The sequence below is a fragment of the Lemur catta genome, chromosome 18, assembly GCF_020740605.2.
Source record: "Lemur catta isolate mLemCat1 chromosome 18, mLemCat1.pri, whole genome shotgun sequence".
In the NCBI taxonomy this organism is placed as follows: Eukaryota; Metazoa; Chordata; class Mammalia; order Primates; family Lemuridae; genus Lemur; species Lemur catta.
The window spans coordinates 21,376,974-21,385,055 of NC_059145.1; positions in this window are offsets into that span (position 1 = coordinate 21,376,974).

An 8,082-nucleotide genomic window follows, 5' to 3' on the forward strand; every position below is an offset into this window, starting at 1 on the left:
CTGAATGGTTTTAATTTATAATGACAAACTACAACTACAATTGAATGGATGATAACCCATTCTGTATTTGCTTGTTTCCATTTATTGCAACACAGAAGTGCATTTTAAATGCTTTATTATGTTCTTTCCATGGAGTTCAGTTCACACTGCCTCAGGCCCATGAGTAGAGGAAACTTAGAGGTTTTTCTTAAACAAAAGAGAGGAGAGCTTGCTCCTGAAGCAGGTTTCCCAAGGTCACGGCCACTTCTAATTACAATTCTAATGAAACATAAGGAGATCTTCCCAGGAGATCATTACTTGGTAATTTTTCAACAATAGCTATACCATCTACTTCCCTATTGGAAAATACAGAAAAATGGCCCATCAGTGTCCCTACCATAGATTTCATTTTCATACTCGGTATTTCTGAATCCCTGATTAGTTCTCTGACAAGCTGCACATTTATATACAGTATGAAATATGAGCAGTATCTGTGCCTTGGTCTTAATTTAAAATTTGCATTATACAGTATTTATGTGGACCTTCTCTGCAACCTTTCAAGTACTCAAACAAATGGTTCTCCATTAAAAGAGTTTATCTTGAAATATCTGTCTGAGCATTGTAAATAGCATATTATGGATCACGCGTTTATTTAGACAAGTGAAATACAACATCAAAAGCTATCACTGAAAAACTAGGCCAATATGGGCATTAAAAATATAGCTTCATATATCTTGGGCAAGAAAGTTCCCTGGATCCCACGTGCGATGATGGGGAATATTTAGACTCTCTAGCAAAGATTACATGTTTCTTGATTCATCTCACAGCGCAAGTCTACTTCATTTGCAAAGTGATAACCTATTACCATAACTAAACCGCCTATTGCATGGAGGCTCAGAAATAAAATAAAAAGATTAGCCAGTTATCTTATTTACATATATTGAATTGCAGTAATACAGCCCGATCTCTGCCTCTCATTTGATTCTAATTAAAGCGTAGCAGAGAAACTGCAATCCACACAAGAGCTTATTTTAATAGTCAGAGCTGGCAAAGTCCCAATATCACAATGTAGCAATTAACAGCACGGCTGTATTTGCTATTCATGGTTTGATGTAAAAACTTGTTTATTAAGATGGGCTGGAGGCGCTGGTGTGCAATAGACCTGCATGTAATTAGATTCCAATTATTTGTCTGTTTCTGATATTGTAAACTGGCACTTAGCACATCAGTTAAATTGACACACGGCGCTGCATGGTTTACTCGGTAATTAAAACATGTTCTGTTAATTAGATGATGACCACTTTATTTCAGGGCTCTTGTGTTTGGGTTTTCTAGTGTGCTCTGTTTGTATCGTGAGCCACCAGACGCTCCTCTAATGAGTCCTTGTTTTGTTTCAATTACCACCTGCTGTTCAAAAGCAAAGCTTGTTTTAACTAAACAAAATTAATGCTTGTCTCTTCCTTTGTAAGAACTTAAACGTTAGACAAATTAATACGCTTATTATCGAAGTGCTAAGCTCTGGTTTTAAAGACTGCTAAGGCAATTAGAAGAAAGTTATAAAATGTTGTAGAGTGCGGCATAAATATTGTTTAGCGTATTAAGAGGCATTACAAACAATGAAATATTTGCTGGAGTTGAAAGGGAGCATGGGGACTTAGCCCGCCCACCCCCAAATTAAATTAGCTCTTGTAATTTGCAAAGGGATCCAGAAACTTAAGATGCAGGGGACTCTCTAGAAGAAGGGATTGGATGAAGTTGGACATGAAAGTGTGTGGCATGGCCGTAAATAAATCTGAGTGATATTGAACCACCCTGGATGGTTTCCAAAACTGTGTCTTTGCTTCGTGCTCTCTTACATGATATATGTTGTTTCCATGCTAAAGAAGCCATAGCAGCTGTTTCTTAAAACTTTTAACCACAAACACTAGCAGGAAAGCCACTTTGCCTTTTGCAAGGTTTAGGGAGTTGCATATTCCATACCCACCTCCACATCAGTGATTCTGCCCTGGAACCACCAAAGCACGTTTCATCGTTATAACACTTCCACAGCCCTTTCCATCCCAGCACTTCTCATTGCACACCGCGACATTGTGGCCACTCCTCCTGTCCAGAGTTGAGAATTGTGATCATGAAGGTGTAGAGAGCAAAGGATAACTACTTATTTCCCAGAATGCTTTGCTCACTACATTTGGAGAATTCATTCATGAGGCTAAGAAAGTGATGTCAGGCAAGTTAGCCACTGGAATATGTCTAAGAAGCTACTCTAAATAGGGTCAGGCATTTTAGAATGGCACAAAAATCTTCCAGTACATTCCCTTTCATGGGTGCTGAACCAGCCAAATCAACACTTGGGGAGCTGTCCTACCTGAGATAGCCCTATGCAAGATAACTTCAAGCTTGTTTAGAGATCCTTTTTTGTAAGTTTCAATTCAGAATTATTCAGGGTGCATTTCAAGGTGCATTAGAGTTGACATCTGGCTTCTTTAGGAGAATGCATTAACAAATCTGGACTGGCATATACAGAACGTATTTTAATTCCAAGGCAAGTCATGTTCTCCTGAAGTGATAATTGGCTTTATTCCTACAGGTGTTTCTTCTAGAATTTGCAGTATCATTCACTCCAGAAGTTCAACAACAATGATGTCACAAGATAAAATGCAAATCTGAGTTTGTGGACATCGGCTCCCAAGACCACAGCCCTATCAATGCAGGTGATGTACCTGTGTATAAAAGTGAAATACCACACTTCCTTCTGGAACTTTAATTGAAAACAAAATTCACAGTAGCTGATTTCTATACCTTAGGGTACATTTCCAAAGCAATGGGCGGCAAGTGAGCTGCAAGACTTCTATTGATATTAATGGCAGTCGTGGAGCTAAATCACTGAGCACCGCTTGGCAAACTTATTCCTTAATGCTGCAGTTGCCTTAAATTAATATTTTACAAAGACCTAAAGTAATTAGACTGCGTCTTACTAAATGCCCCATTTACTCATTAGATATTTCAAAATGCATCTTTTGCTGCAGGCCCATTGGGGCATATTAACTACTCTAAAACATATAAATGACTTCAGTGGGACCTTTTTAAAAATGCTGGTGCCAGGGAAGGCCACAGGCTCCTCACTGGTGACCAATTAACATTGGCCCATTAAGGTACACACTGTTGGTACTCAAGGGACATGACTTGATTATGGCTATCCAGATCCGGGAAGCAATGAGTTATTTTCAACCATGTCTCATGGATAAAGTTTAAATGGAAACCTTAATTTATATCCTTGTGGCAGATATTTGCTGTTTTTGGCCTCTTAGGGTCTATTATTTTTTGTCTAATTTACCATTTGAGTTCTTCTCTTTGCTCATTTACTCCAGGGAAAGCCGAGTCCTCTCCCAGCTCTGGGGTGAGAAGGCCAAGTTGACTTCACCCTTCTTGGCTACAGTGATTGGTTCAAAGATTGGGCATCTTAACCAAGATGGTCCAATCCAACATGCCAAGGATATTTACGCAATAGTTAAAGGAAGAGATATTTTCTCTTCTGTTGGGTAGGGGGTTAAATGCAAAAAGCCCCAAGAATTGCTAGCGGACATTTTGGATTTCATCTTTTGAACAATAAGCTAACCCAGAGAAAGCAGAGGATCTTGGTCAAATCATGTGTGACCTGCATCAAGCCACATCTGAAGTTAGTTTGTTGCATCTATGTATGTATAATATACTAGATATAATTTTCCCCCCAACATGAGGCCACACCAAAGGGTCTGCAGCAAGAAACAAAAACTTATGGTCCATGTTGCCTCTGCTGGAGAATACAGGAGTCAACTTCCAATGCACTTAGAAAAGGGGCTTGACCCAAGGTTCTGTACTCAGAGAACAAAACCAGAAGAGGACTCAAAATAGTTGTAATGCCATAGACATGGAGATCCAGGCTACTACATTGTCTTCCCATCTTCTCTTAGATGTTCATCAACGACTGTTTCATCTGATATAGATGAGAATAAGTCCCTGATGCTCCACGATGACATTACCAGAGAACACAAAGCAGGGCAAAATTAAACTACTCACTTATACTTTAGAACTCTGCATATTTATTGTGTTAAAGTGATCAAAAGCATGGGCTCTGGAGCCAGATTATGAATTCAAATGATGGCTTTCTAGCTGTGTAACCTTGGTTATATGAATGTATATTTCTGTAATTTAGTTCATCATCTAAAAAGTAATAATAGGCTGAATTATATGAAATGGCTTGACATTTATCTAGACCTAGAAAAAGAGCAATTTTGTATGGTTCAAATAGATACCTATGTGTATTAGCTTCCTACAGATGCTGTAATAAAGTATTACAAACTGGGTGGCTTAAAATAGCACTTTAGTTTCTCACAGTTCTGGAGACTAGAAGTCCCCAAGTCAAAGTGTCCACAGGCCATTATCCCTCTGAAGGCTGTAGGGAAGGACAGCTCCTTGCCTCTTCCTAGTTTTTGAGGTCGCCCGCAGTCCTTGATGTGGTTGCTCTGTAGCAGCATCACTCCAATCTCTGCTTCCATCTTCACATAGCATTCCCTCTGTCTGGGTTCATGTGTCTTTGTCTCCCTTTATAAGGACCTCGGTCATTGGATTTAGGATCCACTCTAGCCCAGCATGACCTTATCTTAATTTGATTACATCTGCAAAAGCCTTAATTCCAAATAAGGTCACATACCCAGTTCCCAGGGATTAGCATGTGAATATACCTTTTGGGCACCTTACTCTTAAAGAAACCTTCAATTCACCTAGAATATGCTTATCCTCTTACCTGCACATTTGTTCTAATCTTAGGAAAAGCTATTTATTCCATCAGCTGTGTTTATAAAACAGGTTTTCCACATCACTATAATGAAATTTCCCATTTTTAGTCTCTCTCTCTCTCTCTCTTTATCACTATCCCAGAATTTCCCAAAGTATGTGCCTGAGAATGGTAATTCTGGAAAAAATCTCCTAAAAAAAGTGGTTAATTAAAAAAACCCAAAAAACTATGAAATATATCTATTATATTACCCTGTAGGAGTTTTGCAATGTATATGCTCTAGGAAGTTCTCCAGAAAAGAAACCTATGTAACTTGGTCTAATCTAACATTTTGCTCTTTTATCCGAGTATAATTTCTTTTGTGTTATATTTATACTGGCTGGAGTTTGTTGAGCTTGTTGGACCTATGGGTTGAAGTTTTTTACTACATTTGGAAAAAATTCAACATCATTTCTTGAAATGTTTTTCTGCTTCATTCTCTATTTTCTTACAGGAGTCCAATTATATGATTAGACCTTTTGGAATTATCTCACAGCTTACTGATGTTCTCTGCATATATTTAAGTTTTTCAACCCCCCTGCCTCCAGCTTCGGTTTGAATACCTTTTTATTGACCTGCCTTTATTAATTATTTATTCTTTGGTATTCAATCTGTAGATAAGCCCCTTCCATGAATTTTAAAAATAACAGATATTGTATTTTTGGTCCTAGAATTTCCATTTGGTTCTTTGGGACGTTTCTATTTCTTGCCTAAAATACTCCCAGTATATCTATCCTTTCCTATGAAATATTCAATATATTTCTAATAGTTATTTAAAGGCTTTATCTGCTAATTTCAATAACTGGGTCATCCATTGATCTGCTTCTATTGGCTATGTTTTCTTTTGATCATATGTCACATTTTCTTGTTTTTCATATCTCATAATTTTTATTTCCTACTTAACTATATAAAATGTAAACAGTCTGAAAGATTAAAGATGCTGAGAAAAAAATTGTGGCTTTCTCCTTCCCTCCTTGTGGAGAATGAAAATAGAATGGTCTAGTCCCCTAACCAGGTGAGGGAGCTTCAAGAAACTCTCTTGAAGAGATGGTGGGATCTGCAGGAAGGAAGACTGGGATTCCACTTTCTAGTTGGACACTTGCTTGTATACCACCCTTGCTAATCTATCTTTGTGCCCTTTTGAACATGAGAAAATGAACTGGAGAGAGAGAACTAGGTGAAGAAAGGGCAACAGTGAACCATCCTATATTGTATTACTTGATGCAACAAGCATACACAGTTTTGTGTGGGTCAATTGGACTAGGTTTACATTGTCTTGCCAGCTCTTTACCTTAGAGGGCTACCTGCTAAAAAGTTTTGGGTGCAGACTGAGTCATCAGAAGAGCTTAAGCCACATTGGGGAACCTGTGTGAGGAGGATGCCTGCAAGGCTTTCTGGAGACCCCAGACATGAGCTCCAGTGTATCATTAAAGGTTAGGAAAGGAAAGATGGATAGGCCACACTTGAAAGTAATTGTACCACTTCATGACTGTACCACCCCACTAGGGTTCAGGGTGCCTAATATACTGGTTACACTGAAATGTCAGTCTCCTGTGATGAGCTATAAGCCAGGGCTTGTGTCTGTCTTGCCTTCTACATCATTCTAGCCTAGCACATAATGGGTGCTTAGTGTGTTTAATAAATATATTTTGAATAAATAAGCCAATGAATCAGAGTGTCTCCACTTCTCCCTATACTTTTCACTATACTTTCTTTTTCTCCCTAACATTCATCAAATATGACACATTATATATTTACTTATGAACTTGGTTACTTTCTTTCTTCCCCATAGAAGGTAAACACTATAAATGAGAGAGGGATACTTTGTTTTGTTTACTGTGTGTCCTCAGAGCCTAGTACACTGACTAGAACCTAGTATGTGCTCAATGAACATTTTTTGAGTGAATACTTTTGCTGCATGCCACACGAAAAACATAGAATATGAAAATGACAGGGGGCACGGCAAGAAGCTAAAAAGATAGAGTCATGGAAAACATGATGTGCATTTTGGTAGCACAGATAAAACTGAGGCAGAGGAGAATTTTTATGCCAAAGTAATTTTTGAAAACAAATTGTGAACCTACTCCAAGGGATCTTTCTTTAAAAAAAATCCAGTAAGTTTTAAGATGTATCTCTAAACAGGTAACTTCACACAAATCTTTCTAAAAATTGTAACATTTTAATAATTCACTGTATGTCAAGTATAAAGGAAGAAATAATTCCTGACTGGTAGGATTATGATCTAAGGAGTTAGCTGAACACAAAATATTTTACAAACCAGTTGAAAAGATATTTAAGTACTGGCTAAAATGAGGCTTCACCTAGCAATTACTGAATCTGCTTAAGCAGATATAGTAAACATTAGCTGTGGAGAGATGGATTTCTTTTTTTTTTTTTTTTTTTAAGAAAAGGTTTAATATACAAGTGCAACAATGTTATATTGAAACTAGAGAATTGTTGTATCTAATAGTATAGTTGTGATATATATTGGCTCAGAATATTTTTTGACTTATAGCCCTTCTTCATCTTGCTCCTAAGAGGGACACTGAGGCACAAGTCAGGTGAGGAATTGTGCCTTCAGTATCTTGTGACTGTCAGTTTGATCTGGCTTTAGGGTGTTTGTAAACAGGGCTGTCACTGGCCTCTATCAGGGTTGCTGTTGGTTATTACATGGACGATGAAGCCAGTCTACGAATGTCTGTCTGCTGGAGAGAAAAAACAGAGGCATTAGACTCTTCCCTTTTGACCCTGAGCTTTATGTAACAAATACCTTCCCCATCCATGTAAGCAACAGACACTCAGGAGAGCCCTGATCTAGCTCTCCTTCCCTTTATCATTGTCTAATTAAGCTTCAGCCAACCTGAACATACTGACCTTCATCCCTGCTAGTCAAAAAGAGGGATCAGGCAGGAGCACGAGTCCTAATACTACATTTCTTTAGTCAAAGATAGTGGGTAGGTGAGAGAAACTTCTTTGAGATTTTGCTTGCTATTCCTTAGATGCCTAGTGGTAAGCCTTAAGGTAATCCTGGGGCTTCAGAAACACCTACTTTAATAACCACACTTCCTAAAAACATGTGCTCTGACGTCAACAAGGTGTTGTTTCACCACGCAGGAAATTAACCAGAAAAAGAATCTGCAAGTGGCAATTTCTACAGTAATAGATTTTGATGAATATTTTTTCAGAATGTTCTGCTGATGCTTGACATCGTAATGAATCATGCCAGATTACATCAATCATGTTGTGTCACTTAAAAGAAACAACCCCCAAACCACAATGTGGCTGTTAAA